Genomic DNA, 15930 nt, shown 5'->3' with positions numbered 1-15930 from the left:
ACAGTGTGGAGATTCCTTAAAAAACTGGAAATAGAACTGCCTTATGACCCAGCAATCCCACTGCTGGCATACACACTGAGGAAACCAGAAGGGAAAGAGACACGTGTACCCCAGTGTTCATAGCAGCATTGCCTCGTTTTTAAAATCCATGTTCAGAACATCTTCTATGCCATACCCAGTAGTATTTTCATACCTGCCCCTTTTGTGAGACACTAGACACCAGAGGAGCCTGGTGGGCTGCTGTCTGTGGGGTCGCACAGAGTCAGACACGACTGAAGCGACTTAGCAGCAGTAATTAAAAGCATTCCTGGAAGAGAGGCATAGACATGCTAGTGCATAGGTGTTGCTGACAGCTGGAAAGCTTAGTCCAGCTGTGTTGAACAGGGGGCAGGGCGGAGGGTAGTACCCAGCTCAGCACCTCGGGGACTTCTGTCTGACAGCAGCTGAGATCTTGCCATTTGTCCTTCCTGTAGGTTTTGACCCTGTAGACCATCCTTTTCCCTTCCTGACCCTCTTCATTCTCAGCTTCTTTGATGCCATCCTCTCAGTCTGACCACTCTTTCTGAGAATTTCCTGCTCTCTCAGTTCCATCTCAGTAGCATCCCACTGCAAGTTTATCCTACCCTCTCTCAAAAGGAAGAAATAGAAAAAGCAGGAGTTTGGGATTCAGACAGAAGTGGTCTTGTGCTCTGAGTGAAGGATTTGCCAGTTGTGTGACAGGGGTCATTAACTTCACCTCTTTGTGCTTGAGTTTTCCGCCCCTGAGTCCAAGCAGTAATGATGCTTCTAGAATTGGTGTATCACCTGTGCATCTGGGACACAGTACAGCCTGTTCCATGTTAGTTCTCTTAGCTCTTCCAGGTAAAAATTACAGTAAAATCAATTTTATTGACTGTGTCTTTAATGGACTCACTTCCCAATATTTAACTGTAGCCTCTAGTCATCTGTAATACAGATTTTTCAATAGCAGCTCCCCAGCAACGTGATGTTAGTGTTTCAGACACAATGAGGGTGCCAAATAGGTGGGGCAAAGAGACTTTTAAAGGGCTTAGATCAGCAAACTCAGGCACTCTCTAAGTTTCTGTTGATTTCACCATACAGAGAAATTTGTTTTAGAAGAAACTTTAAGAACAGTACCTTAAGAAGAACAGTCTACCTTTTGAGTTGCATATCCACCTTACCAAGATTATTTGGAGATAAAGGATTGTGGTTTATTTTGGTCAGTGGACCCAAGAATGCTTACCTTCTCCTCTGCCTATGAGATTCCCTAATGTTTACCTTCTGCTTGTAGAGGTCATTGCCAAAGCAAGAGGAAATACACTTGCATGAGTAGCTGAAGCCTTGGTCTTGAATCCCAGGGCAGAGCTCTGTTACTCTAGGCTGGAAGAAGTGACAGGCTCCTTTCCCCTAGGTGAGTAATGACCTGGAAGCAGTGTCCTCCGTTAGGCAGGGTCTGATTCCCTTAAGCCCAAACCAGTGTCAGATACTAGCACTGCAATGTGAGGATACCAGTAAATCAAGGCACACATATCATAACAGAAAGAAAGGTCACAGGAGGGGTTTCCCTAGTGTCACACCTGGCACTGGGCTACCCCACCTGCCCCCAGGCAGGACCAGAAGCAGAGCTGAGTTGTCCTAGGGGACAGCAATGCGGAAAGATGCAGAGAAGGCTGGGTGGAGGGGAGAGAAGTGAGACCCCACATGCATGCTGACCTGATGGAGTTCCCCTTCTAAAGATGCACTCACATATTAGGACAATGAAGTCACAAAATCTGTCCATTAATTAAATAAAGATCATTATTTCTTGTAATAATATCAAATGTCATGGCCAAATCAGTGTTCTTACCCCTAAATCAGTGTTCCGTCAGTGTTTCCTGATTCATCTTAGGGTTGGGCTTTGGGAGGATGCACCCAGAAGCCAAAAATCTTCTTTGTTGGTGACTGAAACATTCCCCAGAGTAGTCTCCCTTTCCAGTCTCTACCCTCCTGGACAGTTACCACACTGCTGACAACTGTTGTTTCCTCTTGCCTAAAACCTTCAGCAGGACTGCATTGTGCTCGGGTTCGAGTTTAGACTTGTCAGTTGGTCGGTGCTAAAGGTCCCTTGCTCTCTAGTACCATATGACCTCTGTAGCCTCCCCTCTTGGCCACATTCCCTGCCTCCCACCATCACTGTGCCTGTTGCTCCATTGCTCTACTAGTGGGGACATACCACCCTCTTGGTCATTGCCGTTCCTTCCCTCTACTGAGAATGCCCTCTCTACCCATCTTTAAGTATTATGTCCTGTGGAAACCTTTCTACCCATCTTTAAGTGTTATGTCCTGTGGAAATCTTTCCTTGATGCCCCCTTGTAGAATCAGTTGTTCTTTTGTGGTTTCATTGTTGTTGTTCAGCCGCTTGACTCTTTGTGACCCTTTGGACTGCAGCACACCAGGCTTCCCTGTCCTTCATCATTTCCTGCAGCTTGCTCAGACTCATATCCATTGAGTCGGTGATGCCATCCAACTATCTCATCCTCTGTCGTCCCCTTTTCTTCTTGCCTTCAGTCTTTCCCAGAATCAAGGTCCTTTCTAATGAGTCAGTTCTTCACATCAGGTGGCCAAAGTATTGGAGCTTCAGCTTCAACATCAGTCCTTCCAATGAATATTCAGGATTGATTTCCTTTAGGATTGACTGGTTTGATCTCCTTGCAGTTCAAGGGATTCTCAAGAGTCTGTGGTTTCATAGTATGTTCTATAAATATTGCATTTTATGGTGACTGATGGTAGTTCTGGTTTTCCCATCAGTATGTGGACTAAGATCTCTCATGTATGAAACATGTCGTATTTAATTCTTATCTTCTTATTTATATTTATCCAGGCTTTTGACAGATGCATATCAAATATTCAATGTTTGGTTGAATTATTATTATAGACATAGCTTCCAATACTTGTAGACTCTTTCCTACACACTTATAGAGATTTTATAAGTGGGAACTAAATGACAAATAAAACCTCATCTATCCTAAATTGATTTTAATTTCAAGAAAGAATTACTAACCTCTGCACCATTAACATTTTGTACTGATAAAATACCATTGCATCAGAGCCAATGAAAATCAAATGAATGGTTTTACATGTAATTAAGATAAAGCTTTTTGCAGTTGAACACAGAAGATATTTTATAACACGTGCCTAAACTACAACATCTGAGACGATGACACATCTTTTTATTTTGGTAATAGAATCATTTTGTGATTCATAGTTGTCTTCATATTTGAGTTAAGCCAGGAATTCCTGAATTGACACTTGTGTCTCTTCTCTGAAAGGTTTTTCAGAGGTTGATAGTATGACTTCTGTTTTCAAAAGTCCAAAGTCCAAAAAGCCACAGATTCTCTTTTAGAAAACCATGGATGTCCCTGAATTGGTTGTCTTAAAAAAAGAGAGAGAGACCTAATGTACTCAGCTGTGATTGTTTTCCTCCCGTCTGCACTGTCCTTTGCTGGCTACTTCTCAGCTGGAATATTTGCAAAGGGAACATTGGGAACATTCAGGATGAGGAGAGGAGACTTGAAGATGGTCAGGCTCTGGATTGTCCATAGCTGGCCCTTTGTCAAAGCCCAGGTGGGTCTTCTCTGCTCTGGACTGCTCCTATCATCTCTTTATGACCCTCTTTGATTCTGGCAGCTTAAGAATTTAAAGTGTAGCCAGCTACCCAGATGATTCTGATGCTCATAAAGTTTGAAGCTTGCTGATTAGTAGGTGCTCTTATATTCTCTAAAATCCTACTAAAGACAAAAGCAGAGGCCCAGAAAGTGGTACCATATTCAGTCACACAGCTCATATTGTGGCTCACATGGTAAAGAATCTGCCTGCATTGTGGGAGACCCAGGGTCGGGACGATCCCCTAGAGAAGGGAATGGCAACCCACTCCAGTATTCTTGCCTGGAGAATTCCATGGACAGAGAAGCCTGGAGGGCTACTGTCCATGGGGTTGTGAAGAGTCGAACGTGACTGAGTGACTAACATGACTAACACTTGAGATCTTGAGGCCTTTCAAACATAGAAGATTTCCTACTCTACTAAATAAGACATTTCAGTCATCATCATCCCATAACAAGGAGGTATTGTAGCCGCACTGTATGCATGCATTTTCCGTATCCCCTCCATTCCCATAAACTGAAAAGGCACAGACATGATGCTTTGATTGGGATCCATTGAGGGTATGGTCACCAGAGTTTTGGTCACTTCTCTGATGTCACTTTTGATTGAAACCAGCAAAGATGTGTTCTGGCAAATCTATACATAATTTGTCTTTCCATGCAGGGCTTCCCCTGTAATTGTGTTTCCCATCAGAGAGTCAGTTGGAGTTAATGCATTGACTGTGGTGATGGATGACGAATGTCTTGTTAACAGTCTCCCCACTCTTCAACCCACAGAGGAATGCTAAGAAGACTTTTAATTTAAAGAAGTCAAAGGAAGAACAATTTCTTCAGATAGGAAGATCTTCTTCAAAGGTAGGAGTTTATCTTCTGAAAGGTTTAAATTAGTTACTGGTTCAAAATGGGAATTATACCATAAAATGATGTGATTGTGTAATATTATTGCCATACTGAATACTGTCCATCCAGAGAGTGTGATGAAAAACAGAGAGTAGGGATATGGTTGCAAATCATGAATCATAATGCATGTCAAGAAAAATGGATCAAATACACAGGGAAGAAAACCAGCCCTTTGCATCCGTTCACAGTAATAAGATTTTTGTGTTACTAAATCATGAATCATATCAAGTTTAGAAAGTAGACAGCAGAATAAAGGCACTGCTGGTAAACTATATGTTTCTGATGGAATTAAAGATTTAAAAGGAATTATTTATAAGAAAAGTTTTCTTTTTGATGCAGTCATCTATCAAAAATCTCCTGAGAACATATTATTCGTACATGATTTTTGTGTGTCTCACCGTGAAGTCCGAATAATACCCAAGTCTGCTTATGAAGTTTTAATGTGGGACTTCCCTGCTGGTTCAGTGGTTAAGACCTCACTGTCTAGTTCCGGCGGTGTGGGTTCTGTCCCTGGTCAGGGAACTAAGATCCCACATGCCTCATGGCCAAAATACCAAAGCATAAAACAGAAACAACATTGTTACAAATTCAACAAAGACTTTAAAAAGGGTCCACATCAAAAAAATCTTAAAAAAAAAAAGTTTTAATGTTACTCTGATACTCTTTCTGCTTTGTAAATCCCTTTCCCATCCACACTGCTCACTTCAGTCTGATTTATATCATTTAGAATTATCAGTTCTAGAACTGACTCTGCCAGGCCAATGATGCCTTCTTCTCAAAGGCCATGGAATTTGATGAAAAATATCTTATTTAATGATCTGGAACACAGTTCATAGAACTGTATCTCACCCAATAACAGCTTTCTTAAGGAATTTCTGAGAGTGTGATTGTTCAGCATTTAGTTCTCTACCTTATAGGTTTTATTTAACAAATAAACTCCCATGGAATTTATGGATATTGTATGCAAGATTTTGAGGTTGTAAAATTTTCCAAGATACTGTCCCTTGTCCTTGAGAAGTCTGAAATTGATTCATCCATATATCATTTTGTATTTCAGAGGAAATGATTCGTACCTCCATTGAATTTGCTTCCATTGTGTTTTCAGACTAAATACATGTGACTAATTAGTTTTTGTGATGTTTCAGAAGCCCACCAGAAATCCCCAGATCAGTAGCCTGAAAATTAAGCAGGTTACTTTATGAATCAAATAGCACAGGCTTTGTTCTGCTTGGAGAGTTCTCAAAAAGTGAAAATTAGTAAGGACTAGCAACATTGCCAGAGAAGGCAATGACACCCCACTCCAGTACTCTTGCCTGGAAAATCCCATGGATGGAGGAGCCTGGTAGGCTGCAGTCCATGGGGTCGCTATGAGCCGGACATGACTGAGTGACTTCACTTTCACTTTTCACTTTCATGTATTGGAGAAGGAAATAGCAACCCACTCCAGTGTTCTTGCCTGGAGAATCCCAGAGACGGGGGAGCCTGGTGGGCTGCCGTCTCGGGTCGCACAGAGTTGGACACGACTGAAGCGACTTAGCAGCAGCAGCAGCAACATTGCTGAGTTAGGTAATTATGAACAATATCAAAAAGGCTTAATTTTGTATAAATCACCCTTTTAATGGGAAGCTCCCTCATTAATGTAAACTGACTCATTTTATAAAGTTTTGATATACCCAGACACACCCCCTCCAATGACTGTCCATATATCATAAAATAAAGACACCTGCCAGGTGAGGCGGTGTAAGCTACCTCTCCATTCTGGCAGGGACACGGAAGGAAGTCTGCTTACACTGAATCGCAGTTGTTAAAAACTAGGAATTTGCAGTAATGGTGGTGTTAGTGTGCCCTTTCCACATCCTTAGACAGCAATATCATAGAAATGAGTTTCACTTCCACAGGACTCTTAGGCCAGCAAAGCTTTTTACTAAAAGAGATGGCTTGTGCACGAAGGAGAAGGTGGGGAAAAGTACCAGCCCCCTGAGTAGAAGGGGCGAGTTGCTTTTATAACAAGAGGCGGGGGGCTTGTCTCATTATCACTGATAATTTCCAGAAATGCTCAGACTTCTTGATCAGCAGCAGGTGGCTCCATGGTGGCTATCAGGTGTAGGGTGTACTTCTGTGAGGAGAAAGGAGTGTGTGAGAATATCCTGCAAGAAAGCACTGGAATAGATAAGGTTTAAGTTTATAGTTGAATCTTATGGCCATTAGCTATACTTGTGAGTGTAACAGAGGTAAAATTTACTCCAGCGAGCCTGGTTTATGTCTCTGGGCCCAAAGCCCCATGAGCCTTTCTTCTTTAGCTTCCAAGGCCTGTTTCGCCCAAAGCTGTTATTGGTCCTTTTCCTAAATGGCTGCACTCTTGTCTTCATGTCTCAGTAGTAAGTGGCCTACCAATAAAACCCCAGCACCAGCAGTAAGCTCTGGGCAAGTTCTTCTGTAAATAACATACTGTGTGATACTTAGGAGAGGTAGGAAGACCACAAGGCCAGGAGTTTGTTTGTAAATGGTGATTTCTAGTAAAAGGGGGAAATGTGCAGAGATGAGGCAAGCAGAAGGGCTGCCAGGAAGGACCGCCCTGTGCCCTTGTAAGGTGTTAGTGGGCTCAGTAAGCTGGTTCCCAGGGAAGTTTTCCTGGCTGGTTACATTATTTTCTCATTCATTCAATGCAGGAGAGTAACTTGACTTCAAAACTGTCTTTTAGACAGAGTTTAAAGTTCACATTCTACCTTTTGCAGTACATTCTTCTCAGAGGTCTTCTTGGCTGCTTGTTTGTCTGCTGACAGCAGTGAACTTTTCAGTCATCAGGCACTAGTAGAGCCACAAGAATATCTCGCTTTATCTTTGTGGAGGATTTAATCTGGTGGAAACTAAATGCTGTGTGTCTTCCCATGTCTTTCCCTTGCCTCACAAAGACTCCCTGAAACTTCCCAAAACTCTAAAGCACACTTGTATTCAGAACGTCCCCAGGCTATTCAAGAATTCGGCCTCTGACATTAGAATAGAAAGTGTTTTTGTAGCTACTTACAGTTTTCAGTAGCCTTTCCCACGTTCACCAGTGGGCTGTGGTATCCGAAAGACGTGGGCAGTCAGAGCCATGGTTCTTGAAGCCCCACCCCACATCCCTCTCCCCACTCCCCTCTCTACCCAAGTCTGGTTGCATATAAAAAGTGCATTTGCGTTCATCATAACATTAATGAATAAGTTCTCTGCAAGGAAGATCTGCCTTCTGCCTGGCTTGAAAATTTTGAGCTAAAACGCAGAACAGTTAGTGGTGGAATTTCAATAAGCAACCACAGTTGCAAAGGGAATACCCCCCAAATCACTCTGAATATTGGTTTTCTGCTCTGGCTGCCTTTGTGGAAGTTTGGTCCTATCATAACCATAATGAATCTGAAGAAGGATTACTCTCACGCTATGCCTTATGGCATGTTCCCTCTGGGTAAGCAGCAGAAGAGGAAAAATCTGACAGTTATTGGAGTTATTAAATGATTGTTTTGGTTGATGGTTTGGAACTTGTTCTTTCCGTTGGACTCGTGGTACTAACTTTTTAAAATGATGTAGATGTCTTGGGAGAATGGTAGTTATATTCTGAGTAGATAATAATAAAACTGACAACAATAAAAAGACTTTATCTTATAATTAAGTTGACCTGTAAATGTGAATCAATATTTACTTGCAGAGTCCAGCTGGTAGTACTGTTTTTGATACTATTCAACAATAAAGAGATCCATTAGGATTTTGTCCTCCAGAGTTATTTTAAGGCTGATAAGTTTTGTTTCACATTAACTTGATGCCAGACAAACCTAGGAGACAAACATCATCCACAAAAGGAATACTTGCCTATGAAACTAAAGATGAAAAGCTCATTAATAAAAGCAGTTACCCTGGGAAGCCCAGAATTTACCAAAGCCAAGTGCCTGTATGCTAAGTCACTTCAGTCGTGTCCGATTCTTTGTGACCCCATGGACTGTAGCCCTCCATGTTCCTCTGTCCATGGGATTCTCTAGGCAAGAATACTAGAGTGGGTTCCCATTTCTTCCTCCAGGGGATCTTCCTGACCCAGGGATCGAACCTAAGTCTCTTGCACTGGCAGACTGATTCTTTGTCACTGAGCCACCTGGGAAAACCACCAAAGCCAAGTTCAGTTCAGTTTAATCACTCAGTCGTGTCCAACTCTTTGCAACCCCATGAACTGCAGCACAACAGGACTCCCTGTCCATCACCAACTCCCGGAGTTTACCCAAACTCATGTCCATTGAGTCAGTGATGCCATCTAACCATCTCATCCTCTGTTGTCCCCTTCTTCTCCTGCCCTCAGTCTTTCCCAGAATCAGGGTCTTTTCAAATCAGTCAGCTTTTGCATCAGGTGGCCAAAGTATTGGAGTTTCAGCTTCAACATCAGTCCTTCCAATGAATACCCAGGACTAATGTCCTTTAGGATGGACTCGTTGGATCTCTTTGCAGTCCAAGGGACTCTCAAGAGTCTTCTCCAACACCACAGTTTAAAAGCATCAATCCTTCAGCACTCAGCCTTTTTTATAGTCCAACTCTCACATCTATACATGACTACTGAAGAAACCAAAGCCTTGACTAGACGGACCTTTGTTGACAAAAGTAATGTCTCTGCTTTTTAATATGCTGTCTAGGTTGGTCATAACTTTGCTTCCAAGGAGTAAGCGTCTTTTAATTTCATGGCTGCAATCACCATTTGCAGTGATTTTGGAGCCCCCCCAAAATAAAGTCAACCACTGTTTCCACTATTTCCCCATCTATTTGCCATGAAATGATGGGACTGGAGACCATGATCTTAGTTTTCTGAATGTTGATCTTTAAGCCAACTTTTTCACTCTCCTCTTTCACTTTCACCAAGAGGCTCTTTAGTTCTTCTTCACTTTCTGCCGTAAGGGTGGTATCCTCTGCATATCTGAGGCTATTGATATTTCTCCTGGCAATCTTGATTCCAGCTTGTATCTAAGCAAAGGGTATTCACCTCTTTAGGGTTTTATACCAGTTAAAATTGATTAGGTATTTAATCAGCTAGAAAACTGGAATGATCTTTTCTAGTACTTATTAACTTCCTCCGTCTTCCCTTGACTTATGATGAGGGCAAACTCCAGCTTTCCACTCAGTGACAACATCTCCTAAAACATTGTTGAACATAGACTGTCCCTGCCTGGTTGTACTGGCAAACTTCTTTGTGGAATTACTGCTCACTAAGAAATGGCAGCATTCCCAGAAACCAATTGAGATGAGTGGAGGTTCTGTCCTTCCATCCCAGAGTAGTGCTCAGCTGTTCATTTCTATGTGGAGTCTGAGTAACATTCTGTGACCTGGGGTCAGATAAAAACATACTAAATCTCATAGACAGCGTTTCTTTAGGGAGGTTGAGTTATAATACACGTCCTCATATTTTTCTGAGTCATTGCGACATCCATGATTGAGATGCCTTTGATGATTAAGTCCGTTCTTCCCCTTGCAACTCATCCTTATGATTCTTACGAGACACAACCATTTTTCTTTGGAAACCCACCTTATCTGCCTCCCACTGCTCAAGCTGCTCAGTTTGGTAGTTATCTCAGGAAAAACTGTGGAAAGGCATCTGACAAAAGACATCAGCATCCTCTTTTGGAAGATAGTGGGAGGTGGGTGAGCGAGTAATGAGAAAGGTGGAGTCGTCTTCTGGCAGCAGCAGTTAGGGCTAGTAGTCTGTAGAAGGAATTCTGCAACTTGTACATGTTCCTCCCCTCTCCTCCTACTGTGGTCCAGAGGGAGAAAGATCTGCTTTGAAATTGGAGGTAGGAAATCGTCTGTCACTTCAGTACAGGAGGCATGTAGTGACTTAGCATTATACACCAAAGGGCTGTGTGGTGATCTTTACAGATTCTTACTGGCTCAACTTTGTTTTACCTGCTGCACTTTGGGCTTGTAGCTTTTACATGATTTGTAGAGTCACCTGAATTAAAGTTGGTGATGAGAAAAGGCTCCATCAGAGGGACACAGACTTTCATTTGGGGGCTCATTGAATGACTGGAATTGTGCCACCAGGGAGGGGAGCCACTGCCCTGTGACCCTTGCTTCCAACAGTACAACCTCTGCTGAAATAACTCTGCCCCTGGAGGTAAGTTAATTCAAAAAGATCATTGTAAATGGCCTCCCTTACTTATTCCAAATCATGATCTTTATGTTCAGGGTTCTCCTGATCAAAATCAATATTTATTGAACTTAGTGCACCCTAACCTACTGAGCGAGGCCCTCTGAGTGTTGATAGTAGTGGAAAGCCTTCAGTGCTCAGGTGCACAGAACTCTGAACAAAAGTAGGCTTGTGTGCCCAGATTCTGAGGGCGTTTTTATCATATCCCTTCTTCCCAGCATCTGGACATTTCATCCCTGGCTGCTTCTGGAGGGAGTCAGATCCTGACAGAGGGTTATCTAGGGAACCACCCAGGAGGAAAATGAAGCCCAGTGTGGAGCAGGAGGCCAGGCTCACGCCCCTGCTGTGGATGCAGTATGCTGCCGTCACATCTGAGTGCAGACACAAATAGATGCTGGGACTTGGTTTTTTTTTTCGCTTTGCTTTGTTGTGGTTTATTTTGCCTTTCACAACAGTAATTCATTTTTTAAGGCAAGGGAAAAAAGAAAAGCTCTTGGAAGGATTCAAGTTTTCATATCTGCAGAAGGCATTTCTATAGCTTTTGTCAAACTTAGCTGGTCTGTAAAGCACCTTTGTTTATGGTTGACTGTTGCAGAAAGTGAGTCCATAAACTAGTATGCATCCAGGAGAGAACGATTTCTATTGAACGAATTGAGTAGGATATGGTGCATGGGGCCAGTCCTGAAAAGGGTTTTGTTTCTTGCAGCATGGTGGAAATTCACATTGATATTGCTGCTGTGCGTTCGTTAGCAAGCACGGTTAAACAATGGGGCATGCCAGCCGACGTGGCTCTGTTGATTAATGCATTCCTTGAATGTGTTGATTAATGTGTTCCTGCGATGCCTCCTGAAGCTGAGAATGCACCTGAGGCACATGGGATGTGCCTTGTCACTGGTTCTTCGTTGCCCACATGGGCTCATTTGCACATGGGTCTTCCGGGTATGTGGTTCACACCCGCACCTTTGTAAATAAAACCACAGATCTAGCAGATTTTTTTTGCAGGAATATTCTCTGGCAGATGTGTTGTATGTTAAATCTAGCAGGGATTCTATAAGCCATGAAGCTTATAAAAGACTAGCTGTCCAGCTAAGTGTAAACCCTGGATACCATCCATCTTGTGGGTGATCCTGTCCTGACTTTGAGTTTTGTTCTTCTCAACGTTTGTGTAAAGAAAAAAAAGCAGAAAATACTTAGGGAGTGCAGCTTTCACTTGAATAATACAGGAAGAGCTATGCAGATAGACTGCCCATTAGACATTTGGTGAACTTGGCATCTCAGTTGGAAATCTACTCTTCCCAGAGGCAGGGATTCCCATCAACCCAGCCAGGGTAATTCTGTTTCCAGTTGGCTTCATTCAGGGTTGTGACATTTCTCCCTGTATTATGAATTTCCATTAAACCACATAATTTTTTTCATAGCTTGTTTCCAAAAAGGCTCATCTTGATGGGGTTTTGCTTGGCTGATGGTTTGATAGAGATACATTTTTGAGAGTTTTTATTTGTTTACTATCTTGTACTTGTTATGTGAGTCATAAGAATTCTATTGCCACTTCTAAAACTTCCCTGACTCCAGAATCTTCAGGAAGATGGCAAAAATGATGAGAAAACCATGTTCAAAACTAGTGAGGAAAGGTCTGAACATAAGAGAAGTGATTCAGTGGTGGTGGTTTGATGGTGTTGCTGCTGTGTCTTGAGGCTCCAACTATAACATTTTAACAGGAGACCAACAAGGCTATTCAGAAAAAATAATTATTTTTTCTTAAAAAAGTGAAAAGTTCACTCTGAAGAAGAAGGAACTTTAATATATTAGAGAATTCATGTATGTAACTATTATATAAAGAGATAGTAGAATCACCAAAATCCTATTTAACAACTGGCATGAAATTAAGGGTGAAGAATGACATTCTTATATTTTCAAGAACAGGACTTGAGTGAAGATTCCTTAATTCCATGTAGAAGATTTAGCAGTGACAAGACCATTGATAGATCTACTTTGGAATGTTCATAGAATACATGACTTCTATTATTTGATGAATTATATATAAACCCCCAATTTACAATTACTTAAAAATGCTTAGTGTTATGTGTGCCTCACAAGGAATACTTGTGGGGAAAAAAAGTAAAATACTGAATTATTTTCTTGGCAGGCACACATAAGCTACTCCCTTGGAACTTGAGGTACGCAGAAATATGCATTTAAATCATTGTAATGCATATTTGATATGGAAGACGTATTTGGGAAAACTCATTTGATTTTCAGAGAATCTTTAATGATATGATATGTTTAAAAGAGAAATGCACCAAATAACTGCCTAAGAGAGAGTTCACATTTGTGATTAGACACGCATTTTCCTGGTTAGCTTGAATTCTGCAAGAATTGAAGGGGTAAACAAAGAGAAGTGGCGAACACGATTAATCCGTTTTTCTGCAAAGCTTTTGATACTGTACTGAATAAAAGCCTTGCTGACAGAAGCTGTTAGCCCAGTGAAGAGAAGGCCATAGGAACAGGTTATGAAAGGAGAGGGTGGAAGGCAGAGAACAATCCACATGGGGAGGGGGTCCAGAGAAAACGGGTCCTACAAATTCTTGTCAGTAAGCATAGAGAACATGGCATTAATGTAGTTTCTTAACTGGTTTTGTTGCCTGGGGCAAAGAAATATGAGAAATAGAATTAGACAAATATAGCTAGACAGAACTACCATATTAAAATTCTTCAAATGACCTGGAAAAGGTATTGGTCTAAGTTCTAAGTGTCCTGTATTTCTTCATTATGTAATATTTCCCTCTTGGAGAGAATTCAACTATAGATATGCTTTCTTTATTATAAAAAAGGTCTTCAAACTGATTTATTGTGCAAAATAATAGGAAGCTTTCTTACCTAGAGGAGTAGGAAAAAAATAAACACATGCTCTGTAAATATTTGTAGAGTTGAATGAATTCTTGTTATATACCCAAACCAGAAGTCCTCCCTAGAGAGAACCTCACCCCAAATTTTCTCTCTGGGTCTCTCCATGTGTTGCTGATAGTTGTTGGCTACCCAGAGCAGCTTTATGGCAAATACATGAAATAAAATTTTCACTTTTCTGAAAAACAAACAAACAAAAAACCTTTGGACACTAGGGTTTTTCATCCGTAGAACAACCCCGAAGTTCAATGAGGAAGTAGATTTCAACTGTCTGTCTTACAGTGGACTTGCTGATTCTGTCCAAATTATTTTTATCATTGAAATGTAAGTGACTTGATTCAAAACACACAGAAGAAACATGGAAAGATATAAAGGGGAAGCAATGGGAAAACTTTTTTATGTAAACAGATTTCCCTCAACTGATAGTCAAACACAACTTTGCACAAGTAGTGTGCAATCACCACAGAATGACTCATGAGACCGCTGCCCATACTTGAACCTAGAATTTCACCAATATTTCACCAATAAATTAAAGTTTACTCTGAAGTTATTTGGGTTTCATTAATACAAATGAAATACTAACTTATGAGACCTATGTTTAGTGTCTGTAGGATAACCATCTTTATTATTAAAGATTGTTGATGGTTTCTTATGTATAGGGAGTTGTGAGTTCTGAAAATGTAGTCTGTATTGTCGCAAAGAGTCAGACATGACTGAGCAACTGAACTGACTGATTGTAAGATATGACTCTGGCCCTTCCATAGCTCATACTCTTTAGTGACATACGTATAAATCAACCACTCACGTACTCATGTATGTACTAGATATGCACGTGTAAAGAAAGCATGGAGTAGCATTAAATGTGTTTGAAATGTGTGAAATAGGCTGTTAAATGTGTGAAATAGGCTGAAAGTGTCCTGGGAGTTCAAAGGAGTGGTGACCTTTACATACTGAGAGGCTGACTAAGGTTTATGGCTGCTTTGAACTTGAACTGATCATTGAAGGAAGAATGATTCTGAAACTAGTTCAGAAACACTAAATTGAAAATGGTAGACATTACAGTCGGGGAAATGGCAGTCTTGAGGGGGAAGGGAGATAAGCATGGCATTTGCACAGCCAAAGGACAAAATAAGTTAACCAATTTAACGCAAAAAGTAGACCTAAGATGTGGTTGAAAGTGGCTTTGGACAGCTATTTGTGCTTTTCTTTTTTGTGTGAATGGATAAACATTTATTCACTCATCCATGAGCTGCTGTGTTTCAGACATACTCAGAGTAGCAGGCAAGCTATACCATACATGACAGGTATACAGCACAATTATTTTAATATAGTGTAATTAGTCCCAAAAGGGTAAAAATAAGATATACATATACATATATATATATATATCTTTATGTGAGTGTATATGTATATATAAAGGTATGCTGCTGCTACTGCTGCTAAGTCACTTCAGTCATGTCTGACTCTGTGGGACCCCATAGACGGCAGCCCATCAGGCTCCCCCGTCCCTGGGATTCTCCAGACAAGAACACTGGAGTGGGTTGCCATTTCCTTCTCCAATGCAGGAAAGTGAAAAGTGAAAGTGAAGTCGCTCAGTCGTGTCCGACTCCTAGTGACCCCATGGACTGTAGCCTACCAGGCTCCTCCAGCCATGGGATTTTCCAGGCAAGAGTTCTGGAGTGGGGTGCCATTGCCTTCTCCAATATAAAGGTATAGGGTGATGTAAAGGCAAATATGACAACTCTCCATGATGGCATCAGGAAAATCCTAGAAAAGGAACATCAAAGTTGAATAGATGTCTTCTAGGCAGATGTGGAGAAGGACATTTCAAGGAGAGTAGATACCACTAGAAGCCTGGTGGTGGGTACATTTGGAATGCTTGGTGTGGTTGAAGGTGGGGAAGTTGGAGGTGCCATGAAGGCTGGTGGGAGCCAGGAGTTTGGGGTAGGTTGTGGGATTCCACTTAAGGATTTGGAGTAAGGGAGTCACATGTTTAGATCTTAGTTTACAATAAGTGGCTTCCTGGGTGACTCAGACGGTAAAGCGTCTGCCTGCAATGCAGGAGACCTGGGTTCGATTGCTGGGTTGGGAAGAGAAGGAAATGGCAACCCACTCCAGTACTCTTGCCTGGAAAATCCCATGGACAGAGTAGCCTGGTAGGTTACAGTCCATGGGGTCACAAAGAGTTGGACACGACTGAGCAACTTCACTTTACAATAAGTACCCGGTCAACTGTATATGGAATAGACAGGTGATGTTGAAAGCTGGAAACTAGTAAGAAGTGAGAAGAAGCTAGAGAGCCTGACACAGGGTCCTAGCAGAGGAGACAGATTA

The 15930-nt window shown here is 41.6% G+C and overlaps 1 protein-coding gene across 8 annotated transcripts in view; it reads left to right on the top strand.

The window, feature by feature from the left end:
- Positions 1 to 15930, top strand: part of NRCAM (neuronal cell adhesion molecule) — a 316273-nt gene that overhangs the window by 146760 nt on the left and 153583 nt on the right. For all 8 annotated transcript variants that reach the window (XM_010841482.1, XM_010841481.1, XM_010841486.1 and 5 more), the window contains exon 3: positions 4419 to 4496. The gene's annotated coding sequence lies outside the window, so the exon portion shown is untranslated. The remainder of the gene's footprint in view (positions 1 to 4418; positions 4497 to 15930) is intronic.

Source organism: Bison bison, unplaced genomic scaffold, assembly GCF_000754665.1.
Source record: "Bison bison bison isolate TAMUID 2011002044 unplaced genomic scaffold, Bison_UMD1.0 scf7180017864162, whole genome shotgun sequence".
In the NCBI taxonomy this organism is placed as follows: Eukaryota; Metazoa; Chordata; class Mammalia; order Artiodactyla; family Bovidae; genus Bison; species Bison bison.
This window is presented reverse-complemented; position numbering and strand designations above follow the sequence as displayed.